The sequence below is a fragment of the Nomascus leucogenys genome, chromosome X, assembly GCF_006542625.1.
Source record: "Nomascus leucogenys isolate Asia chromosome X, Asia_NLE_v1, whole genome shotgun sequence".
Lineage (NCBI taxonomy): Eukaryota > Metazoa > Chordata > Mammalia > Primates > Hylobatidae > Nomascus > Nomascus leucogenys.
Genome location: NC_044406.1, coordinates 123,451,162 through 123,473,263, shown reverse-complemented (window position 1 = coordinate 123,473,263; position 22,102 = coordinate 123,451,162). Strand labels below are relative to the sequence as shown.

At 40.9% G+C, this 22,102-nt stretch overlaps 1 long non-coding RNA gene across 1 annotated transcript; it reads left to right on the top strand.

Annotated features, from left to right (window-relative positions):
• The first annotated feature begins 222 nt into the window (after positions 1 to 222).
• On the top strand, positions 223 to 19,183 carry LOC115833363. The gene is made up of 3 exons (XR_004028799.1): positions 223 to 233; positions 15,868 to 15,872; positions 19,100 to 19,183. It is a non-coding gene; the product is annotated as an uncharacterized LOC115833363 (long non-coding RNA).
• Positions 19,184 to 22,102: the final 2,919 nt, after the last annotated feature.

Genomic DNA, 22,102 nt, shown 5'->3' with positions numbered 1-22,102 from the left:
AAATAGTTATAAGTAATGTAATGATAATAAAATAGTAATGGGATAACAAGTAATTGACTTTTATGATTTGTAAATTGGAAAGGAAATTTACCGTACATAGGGCAGTCAGGGTAAACTTTTCTGAGGAGGTGTTTCTTTTTTTTTTCTTTTTTTGAGACAGAGTCTTGCTCTGTCACCCAGGCTGGAGTGCTGCAGTGGCGCAATCTCGGCTCACTGCAAGCTCCACCTCTTGGGTTCACGCCATTCTCCTGCCTCAGCCTCCCGAGTAGCTGGGACTACAGGCGCCCGCTACCACGCCCGGCTAATTTTTTGTATTTTTAGTAGAGACGGGGTTTCACCCTGTTAGCCAGGATGGTCTCGATCTCCTGACCTCGTGATCCACCCGCCTCAGCCTCCCTAAGTGCTGGGAGGAGGTGTTTCTTGAGCTGCAACCTGTATAATGAGAAGGATATGGTTCATTTGAGCTGATATGAAAGTAAAGCGAGAAAATAAGCCTTGAGAAAATCTGAGGGCAGTGAGTTTCAGAACGACATAAAGAATAACCAGTACAAAGGCTCTGAGAAACCAAAAGACGACCAACAAGGCTGGATAGAGTTTAGTGACAGAGGGGAAATCATACAAAATGGGATGAGAGACCTAGGCATGGACAAATTACACTGGGCCCTAGAGGCCATAGTCAATAATTTATGTCTAAGAAGAATGAGAAGGCAATAGCACATTTTGAGCCAAAGAATAACATAATCTACCTTATGTTTTAAAAGAATAATTCCTGGCCGGGCGTGGTGGCTCAAGCCTGTAATCCTAGCACTTTGGGAGGCCGAGGTGGGCGGATCACGAGGTCAGGAGTTCGAGACCATCCTGGCCAACATAGTGAAACCCTGTCTCTACTAAAAATACAAAAAATTTAGCAGGGCGTGGTGGCGGGCACCTGTAGTCCCAGCTATTCGGGAGGCTGAGGCAGGAGAATGGCATGAACCCGGGAGGCGGAGCTTGCAGTGAGCCGAGATGGTGCCACTGCACTCCAGCCTGGGGAACAGAGCCAGACTCTGTCTCCAAAAAAATAAATAAATAAATAAAAGAATAATTCTGGAGGCTAGTTATAAAATGTATTATAAAGGGTCAAGAATAGAAACAGTAATGCCAGTTAGGAAATTATTTCAGTAATTCAGAGGAGTGATGGTGGCTTTGACCAGGATTGTAGCTGCAGAGATAGTGTGAAGTTGTGAAACTCTGAATATATTTTGAAGGTAGAGCCAAAAGGATTTACTTACAGATTAGATGTAGGATGCAACAGGAAAATGGGACTTGTATTAGCAACATTATAACTAGAGTCAAACTGTCTAGTAGTGAGTTGGACAATAAATGGGTCAGAGGAAGAGATTAGTGAGGGCCAAATCAGGAAGGTTTCACAGTCTTCAAGGAAAAATCTGAGTGTATTTATGTGTGTGTAAGTGTGTGTATGTGTGTGACAGAGTACAGAGATATAGAGAGCAATTTATCTTATTGAAGATGATCCTGTTGACAATTTACTTCTACAATTGGCCAAAGACAATATTTTCTGTTTTGATTGACTGAATTGAGGAGGTCTTTGCTTTGTCAAACTGCTCCTGGAGCTGACACTTCAACACAAACTAGGGCAAACCCACTTGGTGACTTCTGAAGTAGCAATGATTGTTATAGTGTCTCAAGCTGTGCTTAATGGGGAGACGTGGCTGGGGTATCTGCATGCATTGTGCAGATGCAGGAGAAGAGAAAGAGCAAACCTATCTCCCCAGCTGTGGCTAGAAAGCCTGCCCATTAGAGGTCCTTTTGCACTTCACAGGCAGAAGGATATTCTACAAGCAAAGCCATCCCACAGGTGCAGAACTGGAGCACAATTGATTTCCTTTGTGGAACTAGCCACAGAGAAATCCTTCATGTATGCTCCCAGACTCGGTGGCAGTTTCAAGTTGATGTGAAGTGCAGATACATAGCATAGAAGTGTTACTGTTGGAACATTTTGGAATTTCAAAGCATCACCTGATGGGAGAAGGTGTAGAAAGCAAGCACTAACCCTCCGGCCAGAGAAAACGGGTTAAAGAAGGGAAGCAGTTTTTCACATGGTGGAAAGAGAGTCACACTTTTTTTTTTATTACACTGTATTGAAATTTTCCTCTTTCATGCCTCATATTCCAGGAATTGATCTTTCTTATTCCTCTTTAGCAGAGTGACTGCCACATAGTATATGCTGATGAGATATTGTGGCTGAATGAATGAAAAATTGAACCTAAATCAACCTTAGAGTCTCTGCCAACCGAGTCATGTTGTCAATATTTGTTGCTAACAAATATGAAATTCCAGTTCCAATTCCTGTCTTTGTGCTTGGTACCTGTGATACAATCAGGCTATGTCTATGTAGTGTTGCTGGAGCAGTTGGTTTTGTGGAACTTGCCAGGAAATGGAAAGAAGTCAACAGTCTCAAATGATTGGTTTGAGTGGTATTTTTTCCTGCTCAGTTGCTGAATCTTTTGTCTGAATTGACAAAGTAAACAAATAAACAAAAACCAAATAAATCAAAAAGCACATTGATGTCGCTAGATGCAATTACATCCATGTCCTGACCTGTGGCCATCGGCATAAAACCTGAGACACTGAAGAGTGGGATAAAAGTTTGTATGTACAACCATTCCTTTTCGTCACCTTAGGGTTTGAGGTGGGGTGGAGATGGCCAGATCAGTTGTTTGATGTCATGAATTGAAAATACTCAACTGATTGAGTCAATTTTTAGTACTTATATAATCAGGGTTCTTGTATAATCAGTGTCCACTTTTTCCGTAAAGTATCAGGCTCTTTGTCACTTCTCAAATACCCCCTTTTTAAAGATGGCAAATATTGGATACCTTAAGTCATCTCTGTTTGAAGATTTCCCCACCTAAACCTCTCCGGCCATTCTCTGCACCTCCCCCTACCTTGGCAGCTGCATGTCTTCCAAAGACTTCCTTTCCAATCAAGACTGAAATACATGTTCAATTTTTGAGTAACCAAATATGGGACTGTCTGTATCAGCAAGCGATATTTTTGCCAGTCAGTCCTGATTTGATGAATTGAAGGTTTCCATAGACTTTCCCAGGTGCCAACTGCTTAAGCTAAACAATGACACCAAATGAAACTGCCTATCAAACAAAGGCACATCAGGAGAAGAAACAAAATGACACTGATGTTATTAAGGCTGCCTCCGCTGAGGAGCTATAAGCAAGGCAGTCTTCATAATGCACAAACCAGCTAAAACAAAGAAAGATAGAGCTAACACAAAGAAAAATAAGAGAAAACACACAAAGAGGACCTAAGATAATACCTATAGAAGAAAATTTAAATTGCAGATGGATTTGTCATTTCTTGTCCTTCATATACAGAAGGAGGCTGTTTCTGTATATCTTCTGTTTGGCATGTAATCTTTAGTAACAAACATGTAGTTTTAAACACTACGCTAATAAACAAATAAAATGCATAATATTTTCAGGTCTAATAGAATGTTTCCATGAGTTAAAAGCTTAACTACCCCATGGTAGCATAACTATAAGTGAACTTATTTTCCAATGAGTGGAGAAAAAGTGATTTTATAACAACAACTTCCACATCCACTCCCTATTTGTAATACAGTTCTGTCCATCACCAGCAGCCTGATATTACAAAGAGCAAAAACACTTAACGGACTTGCTCTTATTAAACGATGCATACCATCTAATGCTGGGGGAAAGAAAACTAAGACAGCAGTTGGGAAGCAATTTATTTTATTTATTCTCACCACTGCATTTTTTGGACCTGTAATATATTCCACCCATCAAAAAGCTTTATCTCAGCTGGAAAACATGAATTCTTATTTTGGTATTCAAAATGCCAACTCTTTGTGAAATTCTAAGTGCCTTTAAAAAATTGAAATGCTCACGGGTGACATTTATTATTATAGGTAAAATATGTAGTTACATTCATATTTTAAAAGAGTGTACATTTAAAACTCACATCCTTAAAAAATAAATTATTAAAAAGCAAAATAAAATACACCTTGTCAAGAGCATAATTGAAAATGAGAACTTTCCTTCATTGGTTTGATTTCAGCTTGCTTATCAGGTTTTATGCTTACTGTGTATAAAAAAAAAATGTACTCTTGTGCCACATATCTAAAGAGAGAATGATATCACTACAAAATATTTAAACTGTTTTCTTTACTGCCAGCCATCATTGTATCAGGATGCTGCTGAGCTTCTTGGGAGTTGTAGCTTTCAGTTCTGGTCAACTAGTAGGTATAAGAATGCTTGAATCAGTATTTACAAGAAGAGGATACATTTTGGAATTCTCACAAGTAAAGAAATGAAATAAAAGTATGAAGGAAAGGCCACTAAATGATCTATTTTCTACTACTTGCATGTAGTATTTTTGATTCCATTCATTTTTGATCATGTAACTGTGACAATATAGGGCAATTCAAAAATAATTGGACACTTGCATGAATATTTACTCAGTAACTAGGTGCTATATGAAATTGTAGAATGTACTTAATTATGGAGTTACCCTTACAAGTAGCTAACCATTGGAGAAATTTTGGCTTCCTGTTCATATATAACCTCATTACTGAAATAATAAATGTTTGAGTGTTCTATTGTGTTTGACTATTCTATAATTATTTGTTGTGGAAAGTGTGCATGGATGTCTTTCAATTAAAATATATGCTGCAAAATAGCAAAAATCATTTTAAGTTCTCGTGAAAACTGTCCCAAGTCATCCATCAACAGATATGTATTATTTTTATTTTAAATGCATAGTCTTCTTCCCTTTCTTTTTTTCTTTTTTTTTTTTTTTTTTTGAGACGGAGTCTCACTCTGTCACCCATGCTGGAGTGCAGTGGTGCCATCTCTGCTCACTGCAACCTCCGTCTCCTGGGTTCAAGCGATTCTCCTTCCTCAGCCTCCTGAGTAGCTGGGACTACAGGCACGCATCACCATGCCCAGCTAATTTTTGTATTTTTAGTAAAGACAGAGTTTCACCATATTGGTCAGGCTCTTGAACTCCTGACCTCATGATCTGCCTGCCTCGACCTCCCAAAGTGCTGGAATTACAGGTGTGAGCCACTGCACCCAGCCATAAACGCGAAGCTAGTCAAGCGTGGTTGTAGTGGGAGACCATATTTTTAAAATAAATTTTGATCTCACTAAATCAGCTCCTGTACTATGGCAAGAAAGTGAGAAATAGATATATGTACTTGAAACCAAGAAGTCAAATTTGATATTTAAAGTCAATACATAGATAGACACATAAAAAACATACTTAGATACAGAGAGAGAGAGAGAGAGAGAGAGAGAAAATACACTCACTACCGGGGACTGGACACATAGACTGGATTGGATCCGGGTTGTTAAAGAGCCTCCGAAAAAGACTGTGACTGGGTCTATACAAGCTTACCAAATTGTCCATTTTGACTAAATTGACCAGTCAATTTAATGAAATAACCACTTAACTCCCCCCACCTCAATTTAACCAAAACCACCTGTTAAGGAACTTGGAGACAGTCTTATTTTCCTGATCTTTCCAAACAACAATTCCCTCTACTGCTCTACTCACCTGTCTCCTCCAAGCAACCCTTTACTGGTTCAATTGTTTTCTCAATTGTGATTGGAGTTAGGAAATAACTATTTGTTCCCCAGGACACAAATTTTCCTGGGATTGAGGGAGTTACAGTAATCAACTGAGCTGATGGCTGCCCTGGGTAGAACCATTTAAAGGCTACCCAGGAGCAGGTTAAACTCCTGAGTGCTCTAAGAATCCTGCTTAAATCAAAAAATCCATGAACTGCTGGTTTGGCATTCAGTTCACCATTTCATAGCCTGTACTTTGCTTCTCAGGTAGTGATCTGAAATACTTATTCAGCTACAATTTCTCTTGGGGCTAGCCAATAAACTGAGCAGGTCAGGCCAAATCACAATTCTTCGAGAAACGGCCACCCGATGAAAAGACTCTGTTTACTATTTAGACTTAGATGCCCTGATTTCGAAATGTATAATGAGAAAGGAAACATAATTGTGCATTTCTAATTGAAATGTGCTCATTTCCATGTTCTTATTACGGTTCTCTACAAGAGACAATAAATTTATGAAAACTTCCACGAGAACATGCAAGAAGGGTCTAGAAGGCTCACTTGCTTTTTTCCCTGGGCATGAGATACCCACCATCTTCCACAAGATGGCAGGCAGTTTTCATTTTACTGTTGGTGATCAACAGGAAATTGCTCCACTCTCAAATGACAGCAACCCCAGTTAGCTAGGGTGACATTTGCTTTACATTATGATACACACTAATTAATCATTAGTGATCCCAGAAGTAAGTCTGCTAAAAATTCTTTGCTATGGCTTTTCACAGCAGGGGCTTTCAATATTGATACTGTTACATGCACATATATTCAGCCAGTATATGTTATAGCCATGGCTTTAAGCTTCCAGGTTATTTTAATTAATATTACCTAGATTAATATTCACCTCTTATTTGGAAAGGGAAATGGTAAGGCTAGTGAAATAAATACAGAAAGAAAAAGCAGTGAACAAAACTCCGAAAAGCTAAAGGCAACTTTGCCAGGTTTTCAGCTTGAAGCACCTTTGTCTTCTGCCATTTGTTGACATCGTCAACTTCTTCCCAGGCACAGCTCAAAATCTCTGGGGCAAAAATCCCTTAAAGATTTGGGTTGGCAACACCACTGCACACTTAACTGGCATGCTATGGTCTCAAAACACATCGCCTCATGAAGGATTTACTCCATCTCATCAACTAACAGGAAATGTTCACATTGCCTTTCAACATGAATTCAATTTCACAGCAAGAAGCCTCGTTATTATAAGCAATTCCACCAGACAATGAGCACAGATGTTCTTCTTAAGAAGAGCCTTTCAAAAAGGTTCATCAACCCACCTGAACAGCCACAGCCAGCCCAGTTTTCTCCACCACTTGAAGCTAGACCAAGACAAAGATCACCTGCCTGGATGTACCACACCCAATTCCACTCTTGAGCAGTTTAGGTTCACACCTTAGTTCCAGTTATAACTGGTTAGTTCTCTACTTGGTTCAGCTCCACCCACCCCTAGGTTTTGTTAACACATCTCTTGTAAAGTTTCTATTACCCCTTCATTAAAATTTAGTTTTCTTCTGATAGGGACACTTCCTTCATAACCACTTTAGCAGTGTTTTTTGAACTTTAATGTGTAGATGTGTCACCTGCAAATCTTGATAAAATGCAGATTCCGATTCAGCGCGTCAGAGGTTTAACCTGAGATTCTGTATTTCTAATGAGCTCCCAGATGTTCCTGGGTGCTGTTGGTTTACAAGCCGCACTTGAGTTAGCAAAGCTCTAAAGTTCCTTCATTCACCCACACTCCATATATCCTGGGGTAAAAAGACTGGCAAGAGTTTCCAGACTCCCCATTCCAGACTCTTCTAGGCTTCTTTTCATCAACAACCCCTCCTCTTTTGAAGCCTTCATTATTTGACTGATAAACTTTTCAGATTCATCTTCAGATCTCTCTCCCAGGCTTTCCAGTGCATTCACTAAACATTCTGAAATCCAGATTACCATCTTCTTTCCACCAGATCCCCTCTTACCTCCTGAATAACTTCAATCTTCATGTAGATAACTCATTCATGACACTGGCCTTGATCCCCTTTATTCCAATGACCTTCATCTGTATTCTACCTTACCAATCATCTCAGTGGCCACATCATGACCTTATTGTCATCTGAAACTGTTCTTACCCTAAATTCCTAAACCTCAAAATTTCCCTCTCTTACTTCAGTCTGCAAGACACTCCAAGCTCTCTCTTTCCTCAGTCCCATTAAACATACGCTCCCACCCCCATTGGACATCGGACTTTCCCCTCCTTGTATACCTCCCTATTCTTGCCACTAGGTGCTTTCACCTCTATTTCTACCCATTCAGGAGACCATGGTTAATCACTTCTAAACTCAATAATAATACATTTTCTCTAATGTCATCTTTTTCTGAGACTACTGTGCTAAACTCAATCCTGGGTGCACCCATAGTTACTGTTTTACTCCTCCCCATCTATAAAGATCCTAGTGAGCACACACACAGACAACTCATGCTTCTGAGTGGCCCCACTATATACTCACATATCGACCTTCAGTTAGGCCTGCAACACTGCTGCTCAGTGCTCTTATTTGTTTCCTGACAAATGCTTTTCTGACCCTTTCTATGCTTCTCAAACTGTCATGTTATAAAACATAAATGTCCTCAGTTCCCATTCCTTCCCACCACAAAGTCTTTCCATATCTTCATCCAATCTGTTTTGCTTTTCTCCTGTTATATCTTCATTTCAAAATTAATCTCAACAATTTTATTAGCCTTAGAGTATAAATCTCTGTTATACTCTTCATTCTACCTTGATGCATCAATTTTCCATTTTCTTAAATTGTGACACTTTTCTTTCCCATTGGGTCCTTTCTCTCAGCCAACACATACTCTCGTGTTTCCCTCACTAATCATCAGCCCTCAATCAAAAATGCTCTTCATAATGTTAGTTCTTATTCACTCTAGGTACAATCTCAACCTTACTTTTTATTTTATAAACATTAAAAATAATTCTTTCATTCATCATTGCTACTTTGTAAATCATCCATTCTCTTACTAATTCCCTATAAGTGTGTATCCTAATATAAAGTAAATGTCACACTTAGGAGCTGCCTTTGCAATTCCACTAAATAGTCTCTTAGTTTTCAATCTCAATAGCCTCATAAATGCCCTCAATGTATTTCTTTTTTTTTTTTTTTTGAGACGGAGTCTCGCTCTGTCGCCCAGGCTGGAGTGCAGTGGCGCGATCTCGGCTCACTGCAAGCTCCGCCTCCTGGGTTCACGCCATTCTCCTGCCTCAGCCTCTCCGAGTAGCTGGGACTACAGGCGCCCGCCACCACGCCCGGCTAATTTTTTGCATTTTTAGTAGAGACGGGGTTTCACCGTGGTCTCGATCTCCTGACCTCGTGATCCGCCTGCCTCGGCCTCCCAAAGTGCTGGGATTACAAGCGTGAGCCACAGCACCAGGCCCCTCAATGTATTTCACCCCTTGGCAACATTTGACACCGATGCTCAGTCTCTGACAGAAATATTTTCCTCCAATCACCCTGGTTCTCTCAGCCTTCCTATTTCACTTTTTATTTCTTCTGCTGATTAATCACTGTTATATCGCTATCAAATTCTTAATGTCAGTGTTCCAAAGAGTTTGCCCTTACCCCTCTCTCTGGATTTTACACTTCCATCTCTTTCTTTCTGGGCTATCATTGTCATTCCCTTGATACCAGTTTTCTTCATAACGCTTATTATGTTCTAACTTATATTTTACTTATTTATTATGTTTATTGGTGTCTACCCCCTCCCTACTTCATCCCTGCAAGAATATCAGCCCCATGAAAGCAGGGAATTTTGTCTGTACACTCACATACATTAAGCATCTGGATTAACACCTGGAACATAGTAAGTGTTCAATAAATTTTGCGGAATAAAGGAACTATCAGCTATGAAATAATCAGTGCCATATCTAGATCGCTACACTTAATCCTTCTCTTGAATACACACATCCTTATGGTTATTTTACCAACACTTCAAACTTAACATGGCCCAAACCAAAGTTATTATATCTGCCTGTGCCAAACTTGCTCTTCCTGCAATTGTTCCTAGCCCAGAAGAAAGTTTGAAGTCATTTTGACTCCTTTATCTTTTTTCACCATGCAGAGCCAGTCATCAAGTCCTGTGGATTTAAACATCTCCAATGGCTTGTATGCCTATGCCCCTTCTATTTTCATCCTCACATCCACAGCCACAGTCCCATTTCTCCTCTTGCCTGCAATCTTAAAATATCCTCCTAAAATTACTTTCCTCCTGCCACCAGTTTCTCACTATCATCTATCCTATACAATCTTACCTGACTTATTGTCCCCCAAAAAACAAGTCTGATAACAGCACCTCTCTCTTGAAAAGTCTACAAATAATGTTCATTTTCTATAGGCCCAAATCTGAATTTCTTGGCCTGACCTTAAATTTCCTCTATCATCTATCACCTTTAAATCTCTTTTTAGGCTTCATCTACATATTTTTTCACAGTCCCTATGCTCTAGACATTTCTAATCTGGATGCTCACATGCCCAATGAAGAGAAAAGATTCTAAGAGAACACAGATTAGAAGAATGGTGACTCGTTTAAACAAAATATGACAAGACTCACTGGATGAATGGAATGACTTAAAACTAACTTTTGGCAAGGAATTGAGACTTGAAGAAGACAAGACAAAACTCTGATAAAACCCTACGTCTCTGCCCAATGGCCTAGATGGGGTTCTCAACGTGAGATCCATGGGCTATCTGCACCAGAATTTTCTAGGGGTGAACCCTGGTATCTTTATTTATAACATATTTCCCAGGAGATTCACTCACATCTTCAAGGTTGAGAACAATTGACTTAGGGAGCAATATCCATATTTTTCATTTTTGAAGGGCATGAGAAAAAAAATCTGTCCTCGTACCTCTAAGTAGATGGAAAAGACACTGGACTGGGAGTCAGAAAAGTTGGTTTCTTTTCTTTGCTTTGTTCCTTACTTGCCTATGTGCTTGGGCAAGTCACTTACCACCATATGCAAATGCAGAGACTGGTAGAAATGACCTCTCAGGACCCTTGTCATCATAGGAATTGTTGTTTCCATGGGCCTCATCAACTCACATCCTGGAATTTTATGCCACCACAGTGAATTTCATGCCATCACCCTGATCAACAACTATGAGTTAAGAAATGACTGAGAAAGTGACTCAAATATCCCTTTCTCAGGGACACCTTCATTGTTGACTATACCTAAAAGAACAAGCCCTTGGTCAATGCTTGTTATTCCCCTGGCCGAATTTATTTTTTGCCATTGCAGTTAACACTGACTTATTATGTGTTTCACTCCATTATCTTGCTTGCTGTCTATCTTCCTCCACTGCACTGTGTGCTGTATCATGGCAGGGGTTGTGCCTACTTTGTTTGTTCATGGCTATGTCATCTGAACCTTTAACAAAGCCTGGCATATAACAAATAGCTTCATAGCTCTCCTCATTTTCTTGGTTCTCACTCCTTGTCTTGTCCCTTTAATCTGTCTCTCTCTCTCTTTCCCTACTCCCTCTCTCTCCTGGCTTTCTCTCCCTATCTCTGTCCTGTACTCTGACCTTTTTATAACCCTTAAAGCTGTGACAGGGAAGATGGGATAAGGCGAACAGGTTGATAATAGGGGATAAGTCATGCCTATTTTCAGTCTCTCAGTTTATACAGATGAATCCCAGATTAAGGAAAATTTTCTCCCTAGAACTTTGAGAGGTTCTTCTAGACCTGAGAAGATGTTTAGCAGAGTTTTATTGTGTATTAGGGATACGCTGACCTCTGAAGTTTAGGGGATAATGCTGATGATCTCTGTAAGGAGAGCACCACTAATCCACTTACATCATTAACAAGCAAGCAAACAACAGTAACAAAAAATCAATTCAAACAAAATAGCAGACAATGGTTCCAAGACATGGATTTCATTAAATTCTGGCATGAAGTTATGCAGACTACATTTTGCCTTTCTGCAAGAGGAACTCGAACTCATTCACAGGGTCTTCTGGAGGCAAAATTATGGAGCAGAGCATATTTGTCTCTGGCTCCTCCCTGTGAGCCTCTTTTTCATTCCCTTATCTCACAGTAACTCACTCAAGTATTCTATCCTCCAGCTCCCCACTCAGATGGCATGAACCATCTTGCCCTCGTGAGCAGAAGCCCTTCAGAGCCCAAGCTTCCATCCAGCTCAGTAGACCAGGGAACCTTGTTCACTATGCCAATAGGAATGATAAAACATATTTTTGTCAACTGGGGCTTTCTGAAAGGAAGAAAATGCTCCCTCCTTTGCTAATAGCCTATTGGTGTGTTGGTGATGTTAAGGATAGAGATTTTGAACATGAGAATGGAAAAAGAAATGTCTTAGAGTAAATCTGTTTTTCATGTCCTCTAATGCGGCTATTGAAGCAGCTGCCCACTCTTACATGAATAAGATGGAAACATCTCTACAAGTCTTGAAGTCAAATTCAGTACACAAAAACTGTGATGCCATTTAGCCAGAAAGATACATTCAGCAAACTTGTGTGAGCCAGTAGAAGAGTGCTAGGTCCTAAGGGGCTGCTCAGTAAATATGTGCCAAATGAAAACACAAAGCTAGGTCTTATGGAAGGCTGAACCTTTTATGCGAATATTAGCTGGTACAGCGAGCATAAAATAAGTGTTAAGGATTTGGTTTCAAACTATAGAAAGGGCAAAGGGAAAGAAACAGCCTCCAAAGTAGAGATTTATATTTTCATTTAAGACAAATTAAACACTATCCTTTTTTCTCTGTTGGAACACAAGATTATCCTTTCCTCTCTGTTGGACGACAAGCAAGTTTCAGGTGTCTCATGATCTGACCAAAACTATATTTGAGGCTTAATGTAACCGGTGAACAACTTAGCCTCTCTGCCTCCCAGGAGATGCTCCTTTTAAGAGCTTGGCAGCAAGAAATTGCCTTTAAAGGGAAAACCTTGTGGCCAGTTTTTACTCTGTCAGTTGAGGATTTAGCCTTTGACTCTTTGTTTAACTTCTATTTTGGACAGGACTGTGGACCAGGACACTAAAAGATGGAGAGGGCAAACTTATAACCCTGTATTCACAAAGATTGATGAAGAAAAGATCCAATATGAATCTTAAGGATACTTGAAAGTTCTGGTCCCTCTGTTTCCCTCTCTCTTACCCAATCAGGCTAGTTGCAAGTCAATTTAACAATTAAGTATGAAGTGACAACTTGGTGTCAGGCACTTTGCTAAATGCTGTTCTTTCCATTGATCTGTCCATCCATCCATCCAACAAATATTAACTGAGTACCTACTATAACAATGCAATATGTTAGGTGCTAGATAACGTAAGCATGGTCTCTAGGTTTCATGTACATTAAAATCAAATGGGGGGACAATTTTTCTGCTGAAAAAATTTGATTAAATAGCATCAAAATAACAATATTATATGTTGAGGATTTACTATGTGACTTGCACAGATCCAGATACCATGTATGTGTTATCTATTTTAATTCTCACAGCAACCTAGAAGGTGGGTTTTACTATCCTCATTTTACAGATAAAGAAAATGAGGCTCAGAGAGGTAAAGTAACTTGTTCAAGATCACAGAGATATTAACTTGCATTTAAACACATGGCTAAATGATTCCAAAGCCTATGCTCTTTCCAGAACATCCTATTGTCTCTAGAGAGGCAGTTAAAAGAGCAATCAGAATTTTTTTTATCTAAACAAGACAGATCTCTTTTCCTTCATGTTCACTTTTGCTCAGAGACTTCTGTTGATGATATGAAATGTCTGGGCACATACATATTTACCCCAAAGAACATTTTCTATGAACTTTCAAGAAAATCAATTGTGGAATTATATACTCTGCCTTGTTGAATGACTTATAATTGTGTGTTTTACCTTTTATAACCATTTTAAATGGCAATCAAGATGGCACAAAAAAGATACAGTGTCTTTATTGAATCGTGAGCCTGTGACAATCCATTGAGTCAAAAGGGAAGAGGTCTATGGGCCACTGCCATGAGCTTTTGATCACAAAAGTTGAAGGCTCCAAGTACTGACATCACTGAGCCCGAGAGTCTTACTTATTTATGGATGGTTTGTACTCCAGGCATAGTATGAGACCAAGACAGCACCTCTCTAAACAGAATTTTGTGAGCACAACACTACCCAGCCAATGGTGCTGGGCTCCAGAGAAAATCCCTTCCACACATACATACAGGGTTCTCCCACCTGTCTCTTTCCCCTAGCCTGGAAGGTTCTTTATCTATGTGTTTACTTGTAAATATCTGATCCTCCCATTGAAACCCAACTAAAATTATACATTCTCCACAATGGCCTCTCCAACAATTTCAGTCAGAATCCACCTGTATCTTCTTTCCTCAAAAACCTATACAGATCTTTGTCAGATAAAGGTTTTTTTGTTTTTTGTTTTTTAATCAGAATTTGGTTCAATGGGTATTTTTTCATCTATGAGATTGTGAACTCCTAGCAGTCAGGGACTTTCTCTTGATCTTCTCTCTATCCCCCCAGCATCCAATACGGTATGTATGAAATGTTTTACTAAATATTAAGTGCTTATTGAATACATTCAGCTGATTAATCAAAAATTTAAACCCATTGTTTCTAGACCACAATCCCCCCAGCTAACACCCCACTGGGGCCCTGGCACTGGAGAGGTGAGGAGGCAGAATAATAATGAAAATAACTTTAGCTTTGAAGATAAACCACCCTGAGCTCAAATTTAACAATGTAACTTCTTGAAAGTGTAAATCTAGGCAAATCATTTTGCTCTCTGAGACTCAGTTTTCCTTGTATATACAATTGGGATAATAGCTCTCACAAAATTGTTGAGGGAGATAATATGAGACAGGTGTATGTATATATACACATGTACATGTGCACACACATATCATACATTAGACACACAAAAACCTTACTTTCTCTTTTTCTTTTAGCATAGGCACAGGCCCAATGTAAAAAACAAACAAACAAACATTAACCCATGCTATTGTAGAAGCTAAGAGAAAACTTCTCTTCTGCCCTCTGAAGGTTTACTGAAAATGAACCAACAATAGGCAGATTAATAGGAGAAAAGGCATACAAAGTTAGTTAACATTGCAGGGGAATGATTACCCAATACCCCAATGATATCCAGATGCTTATAGGCCCTTCTTCATAGGATAAGGGAGATGGGAGTGTAGGAGTAAATGATTTTTAGGGGGCAATGAATGGACCTGGGAGGCAGACATTATCTTATGCGTGATTCTATTTGGAAATCGAATAGGACTGGAGAACAAACAATGGTTTGGGACGAAGTTTGAAGTTCATTGTGCTCTAGGTGTGGTGTTTAATTTTCAGTCTTTTCCTCCGTGTTATAAATTTTAATCTTCTCTGTTTAACAAAATTTCAGGGAAGGGATCTAAGGCAATTCCTCTTTGGGGGTCTGGTTACTAGGTAGAAAAAGGTACTTCAGAGAACAGCCTCATCCTATGCTTTGAGAGAGACAGAGGCTTGAGGGACAGGAATGGGGGAAGGTCAGAGAGACCTTGAGGCAGCTTCTTTAGTTCAACATGTCAAAACACCATATTTTGGGGTGTAGTTTTCCGAACTCCAACACTATCACGGGTTGTCAATCGACAAGTCGTCAAATGAATTCACGTTTACTAGGCCAAGTAAATTTCACTATTTGCCAAGCTCTGTGCTACATTTTACAGGGGAGATGAAGGAATAGAAGAAAAAGGCTCTGCATTCAGAGAGCTTACAAACTATAGGTAGAGGTAAGAAAACCATCAGAGACACACACATTAAGAATCCCAGAAGACATATAGTAATTGCCAGAGGTATTCAGAAGAGAAATAGGTCTAAATGGACAGACAAAATTAGGGAAAGCTTCAATGTCCTTTGAAGAAGAGGTTGAGATACAATGGAAATAATAGAAAATGGTCATTCCAGTCAGGAAAAATAACATGTGTGCAAATGTTGGGGTGGGAACATGCTCAGCACACTGGAGGAAAGCCAGGCACTCAGTCTGGATCCCTCTGAGATCAGGTATTGGGGGTTGGATGAGTGTTGGATGGTGGAGGGCCTTGAGTGCCCAGTTAAAATTAACATTACTAGTCATTGGCAAAGAGCAGGCCGTGGGGTCCCTTACTGGAAACTGATTTCCAATTTAGGAGACATCTCTGCCGAGGCCATGCTTTTCATATATACAAAGTGCCCACTAAAAAGAAGCAGTCAGGACTACTGGGCTGAAGGAAGGAAGGAGGTCAGTTATCCTGCATTAGCTTCTGGAGTTGGGGAGTCTTTGGGCCCTTTGTGTCTGACAGCAGTGATAGACTGCCCTTCCCCCACCGGAGCTGCCCTCACTGCATGCTGGGGCCTGACTCCCCCACAATTCCAACAAAGCTACCCCAGAGAATCCAGTGAAAGTAGGCATCACCCAGTTCCAGGCTGCGCATCTCACACTGCACCCACAGAACTGAAGTCTACCACAAGTGCCCCAGAATGGTTTGCTGGCCATGGCTCTAGGGTAAGGCCTCCTGCTCCTTCATGTGCCTGGGGTGGGGGACGGGAGTCACACTGACTGGCTTCCAGCTGGTTTTGCTGAGCTCTAACAACAATAAAGATGGGACTCTTTACCAGTGAGGTCATCAATTGAGAGTAGGAGGGAGACAAGCTCTGCACCCTGCTCTGGATTCCCCCCATCCCCCCACTGCCCTGCCTGCCACCACCTGCTGGGTAGGAAAGTTTTCTTGGCAGGAAAGAGGAATGGTGAATGGGGAGAGGCCAGGTGGTGGGGTGGTTTGCTCTGGGAGGCTGGATGGAATGACGACAGCATTGTGAGCCTCTGGTTCTGTGTGGGCGAGCAGAACAGTAGCGAGGAGCCCTTATCAGGTGAACTCAAGTGCTTATCAGCTCACTCCACCAACTGCTGCCTCTCCTCCCCCATGCGCCTCCAGGCTGTTTATTTTCTGTTAGAAAAGGGGGATCTGCATGTCAGCTCATTTGCATTCTTTGGTCCCAAACAAAACCATATTAAAGTGCATTGAAGAGCTGGGCTAACTGGACAGGCTGCTTGCCTTGGGGATGAAAAAGTCCTTACGATGAAAAGGAGGCAATGTAGTATTCTATTTTCATGCCAAGTACAATGCCTGCATCAGGGGGAAAAATTCTCCCATTCGTTCTGATCAGCAAGCCTGAATGTGATAATTAGTTAGCATCTTCTTCAACAGCCTTCAGATATATTATTTTGTTTTTCATTATTTTTTACCAACTTGTTTTAAGACCTGTAAATGTAGCTGGAGAATAAAAGAAAGGGAAGGAGGGAGCAGCAACTTCAGCAGTGGCCTGGTGATCTCTCCAGAAGTGTGGATGCAGTTCCTCTTCTTACTTGGGAAACAGATGGTGTTTTATGCTTAACACAATCAGCACTGCCTCTCTATCTGTGCCCCTAACCTTCCCCACCTGTGTGAAACCTAATCAGCGCCTAATGAACATACTTGGAGCTGTCTGGATGGAATTAGTCCCAGTAGGAGCCGGCCTTCAGGTACCCAGCACTCTCTTAAAGCTATGTAGCTGCAAAAGACAAGAAATCTTTACATCAGGGCTAATTAAATAAAGGTCTGCCTCTGCAAAATACATGTTGTCTCTCCCTACCCCCTCAGAAAGTAGGCAACACTCAGGGTATTACATTGTTTAGCTTCTCCCAACAACTATGGACAAAGGTTTGTATTTTGAATTTCATCCAAAAACATGAGACATCAAATTCCTTTTCAGTCATTCCCACTTGGGTGTGGGCCTCCTTTGTGCAAATAGATGCACACTAATGACCACAACATTTAGGACAAACTTGCCCCCTTCCCATTGACAAATCTATAATCAGGTCCCAAGCAACAAAGAGAGGAATTAGTCAAAGTGCTAGCTTAAACACACAGACACATATACACACAGACACACACACACACACTGTGGCATTATCAAATTATTTTTGACATATTTGGAATTTTATGAAGCACTACAATAAGCTAAAGGCTTCTGGGTAACGTGTGAATCACTAGGAAGAAACCCACCATTTTCTGGTCAAAAGCTGTGCCTTTTGATGACATAACAAGGTCAATAGGTCATGGTAGCTCCATTACCTCACCTTGAGTTGAACCCTTCTGATGACATACCAAAGTATAAATCATCATGGATTAGCCAGAATACCCCTCCCCTCACCCTACCCACATCTCTTTAAAGTTTGTAAGGAATGAGAACCCACAGACTCTGTCCTTACTCTCTTCATCTCCCTGTGGATTTCACTGAAGGGTCATGCTAGTGCTCCTCACCTCTCCCCCTTGGGATCAGAAGGAGTCTTATGCCTGTCCTAGTTTCATGGAACTAGAAACAATATGAATCCTAGATTGACTTAGCTCAGTTAGGTCCAAGCAAGACCCCTGGCTCATTTCCTTGTCCTAGCCTGGACTTCCATCAATCTGTAAACCAGAGGTAAGCAAACTATAGATAGCCCTTGGACCAAATCCTTTTTTTTTTTTTTTGTAAATAAAGTTTTATTAGCATGCAGTCATCCCTATTTGTTTATGTACAGCTTATAACTGCTTTCCCACTACAATAGTGGAGTTGAATAGTTCTGACAGAAATCATATGGCTCATACGGCTTAAAATATTTAGTTATTTAGCCTTTTACAGTAAAAGTTTGCTGGCCTGTGTTCTAAGGCTTTGTATTGCAGAGTTCTAATTGGGCCACACTATTCTTTCTTTGGAGCTAGCTGTGAGAGACAGGACTAGCTGGATTCCCTAGGCCGACTAAGAATCCCGAAGCCTAGCTGAGAAGGTGACCGCATCCACCTTTAAACAACGGGTTTGCAACTTAGCTCACACCTGACCAATCAGAGAGCTCACTAAAATGCTAATTAGGCAAAAACAGGAGGTAAAGAAATAGCCAATCATCTACTGCCTGAGAGCACAGTGGGAGGGACGAGGATCGGGATATAAACCCAGGCATTTGAACCGGCAACGGCAACCTCCTTTGGGTCCCCTCCCTTTGTATGGGAGCTCTGTTTTCATTCTGTTTCACTCTATTAAATCGTGCAACTGCACTCTTCTGGTCCATGTTTGTTACGGCTCCAGCTGAGCTTTCGCTCGCAGTCCACCACTGCTGTTTGCCGCCGTCACAGACCCGCCACTGACTTCCATCCCTCCGGATCCGGCAGGGTGTCCGCTGTGCTCCTGATCCAGTGAGGCACCCATTGCCACTCCCGATCGGGCTAAAGGCTTGCCATTGTTCCTGCACAGCTAAGTGCCTGGGTTCATCCTAATCGAGCTGAACACTAGTCACTGGGTTCCACGGTTCTCTTCCGTGACCCACAGCTTCTAATAGAGCTATAACACTCACTGCATGGCCCAAGATTCCATTCCTTGGAATCTGTGAGGCCAAGAGCCCCAGGTCAGAGAACACGAGGCTTGCCACCATCTTGGAAGTGGCCAGCCACCATCTTGGAAGTGGCTCGCCACCACCTTGGGAGCTCTGTGAGCAAGGACCCCCCTGTAACAGTTGTATTCATATTTTGAAGATCTAGTGGTTTCCTGTCTTTAGTTAAACTTGTCTCAGCATGTATTTACCATCAATTCACCATAGGTGGGTATATAAAAATGAGGCAGTGGCTGTTTCCCATCTTCCTTACTCAGAAATCCCAGAGGGGACTTCAGCTTATGTTTTGTGCCCTTACTCATCTTGTCCTTGTTTTAGAAAAGGTGAGATAGGAGAATCAGAATGCCTCCCTCTCAGATCTGAAAGGCACACCAAAAAACATGTATCACTTCTAGTAGAAAGTGCAGGTGATGAAGATGCTTCAGAGTACACAAAACAAATAATATCAAAGGTAGGAGTCCTCTGAGAGAGCCTGACACAAAATACACCACTTTGTGTTGGATCTAAAACACCCTCAGAAGCCTCAATATTCCTTTTGGCCACAGCCTCAGCTAACAGAGCTTTAAAGAGAATTCCCTGAAAACCGTCCTCAATATCTGTTTGTGTCTGTTCCTCAACTGTGGAAAGAAAGGGAAAACACTGTATTGCATTTCTAAATATGATCAAACTCTGGGAAAGAACTTGCCATAACTAAAAGTCATTTGGAAATATATTTAAGTATGTTAGCAACAGAATGAGCTGTGTTTCCAAGTCAGGAAGAATTTCTACCCTGCATGGAAGTCTTTGGCTACTTGATAACTTTATTTTTCTAAAACATGACTGGAAATATTTATTAATATGGAAATAATTATTTTTAAAAATAAATCAGAAAATAGCATTAATGATAACTACTCTACTTTCTAATGTTAAAAGCAATAATAGTAAAAACATTTAAGAATTTATGAGGTGCCAGACAGTATTCCAAGGGCATTGTATTTATCATCTCATCATCTCACAACTCTTTGAGATTCTTTTTATCATTTTAATTTTTCATGTTGGTTTTGAATTTATTTTAATTTTTTATTTATTCCCATAGTACAGCTGAAAAGGATTGAAGTTAGAGTCAAGTAACTTGCCCAAGTTTTCAACAACTAACAAGTGGTCGAGATGGAATGAAAATATCATTCACCCTGACCCTCCCACCAAATCAGGAGCCATGATGCCTTGAGCGCTCTTGCTAGGAATAGAGATGTATTTGCCTGAACCATCCATACTCTCAGATCTGTTCCTCTAGTGTCTAACACCAAATGTTATAAGACATGCCTAAAATAGAGAAAAGCGGAGCCATTTTTGCTGGGATCCAGCTTATGGGCTTTTATAAGAACTATCCTGAGCAGAGGCAGAGGAGGGGGCTGCCTGCAAATAATGAACATCTGAGGGATGCCTATCATTGGAAGAGTTCCTCACCACCACTCTGGCAGACCTTTCTTTAATATTATTCCTCTGGCCTAAATTATTGTTTCTCCAAAGCATGTTCTGTAAAACATATTAGCCTTCCACTTAGCAAAGAGAGCTGAAGGCAAAGGAGGGAAAGCAATTAGAAGGCTGTTGCTGTGGTCCAGGAGGGATACACTGAGGACCTAAATGGTGGCAGAGGTAACAGAGAGGAGGGGCCAGAATCGAGATATTATGAAAACAGGCAGGATATTGTGACTGAACTGGGCCAGGATGGGCTAGCTACTGTAACAAGCAAATTCTGAAGTGAATAATGGCTCAAATCTCTTTGAAGGAGCAGTTTGTTTCTGGCTCACATAACAGCACTGAACACCTGGAGAAACAGGCAGATCGGCCATCCTCCATGGAGGGTATCAGGCTGACAAGTGGCCCTGCAATCTGCAGCATGTGAGTTTCCATGTTGTTCTGGGAGCTATCCCCACTCCAGCAAGCAGAACACCCTCTTCTCTGAAGCCACATACCCTTCTGCTAAGAACTCTGTTCAACAGCCATTTTCTCTTCATGTACCACTCTCTAATCTGGTTTCCCACAGTACTCTGGGCGTATCTCATTCATAGCAGTTATTATACTACACTGAAATTGTACATTTCTCTGCCATTCCACTAGAAGGTAAGTTCTTTCAGAGTGAACACCATGTCTTGTATTCATCTCTACCTAGCTAGTGCCTAGCTCTGTGTGCTAGGTATAAAATAAACGCTTGGTAAATGTCAGTTGAAAAAAAATGAGTGAGTGAATGAATGAATGCATGTGTATCTCTTTATGAGCTCTTAAAGCTACACAATACTCATGGCTTCATTATTTTCTCAATATAAAAATATTAGCCTTTCTAGGATCTACATTTATGTTTTGTAAACTAGCCCACCACATAAGTCAATTCACAATAAATTGAATTCACAATAAATTGGAAATGAGAGTAATTTTCTACCCATGGCCTTTCCCATCTTCCTGACTACTCAGAATCAAAGCTGAAAGGTTTTGACCAATAGAAATACGGATGGGTCCACCAAGCAATCCTGTAGAGGGATTGTAAAGGAAAACCTCCCCTGGATTTGGTTATTATACCAAGAATAATTGAATAGTTTAAAACATGTCTGACTTGTGACTTGGCCAGCATTTATATTATAACAATGGAAACTCACAAACGTGTCTAGGGAGTCATTTATGCACTGGAGTGCCATATAAGAAACCCAATTGCATATAATGAAGTGTATAATGCACATAAACTTTTAATGAAGAGTAAAAGCATTGCCAGGCCTCTCCAGGAGCAACCCTTGGCTCATACTCTCCCCTGAGATCCCCTACTGAAGGAAAGGGTTAACCCAGCTGTTCCACTGCTGCAGAAATCGGAGGACCTAGGCCGGCTGCAGATGATACAAAGACAAGAAATGAGTGAACAAGGCATGGGGCTGAATTGCATTGGATGGGGTGGGCCCATCTACTGGCCATCATCCAGCCAGATGCCTCCCAGCAAGTAAACCAGGTCAGCAACTGCACACTTCAGGGTGAGCTTGTTATGTCTCAACCGAGTGACAGTGTAGT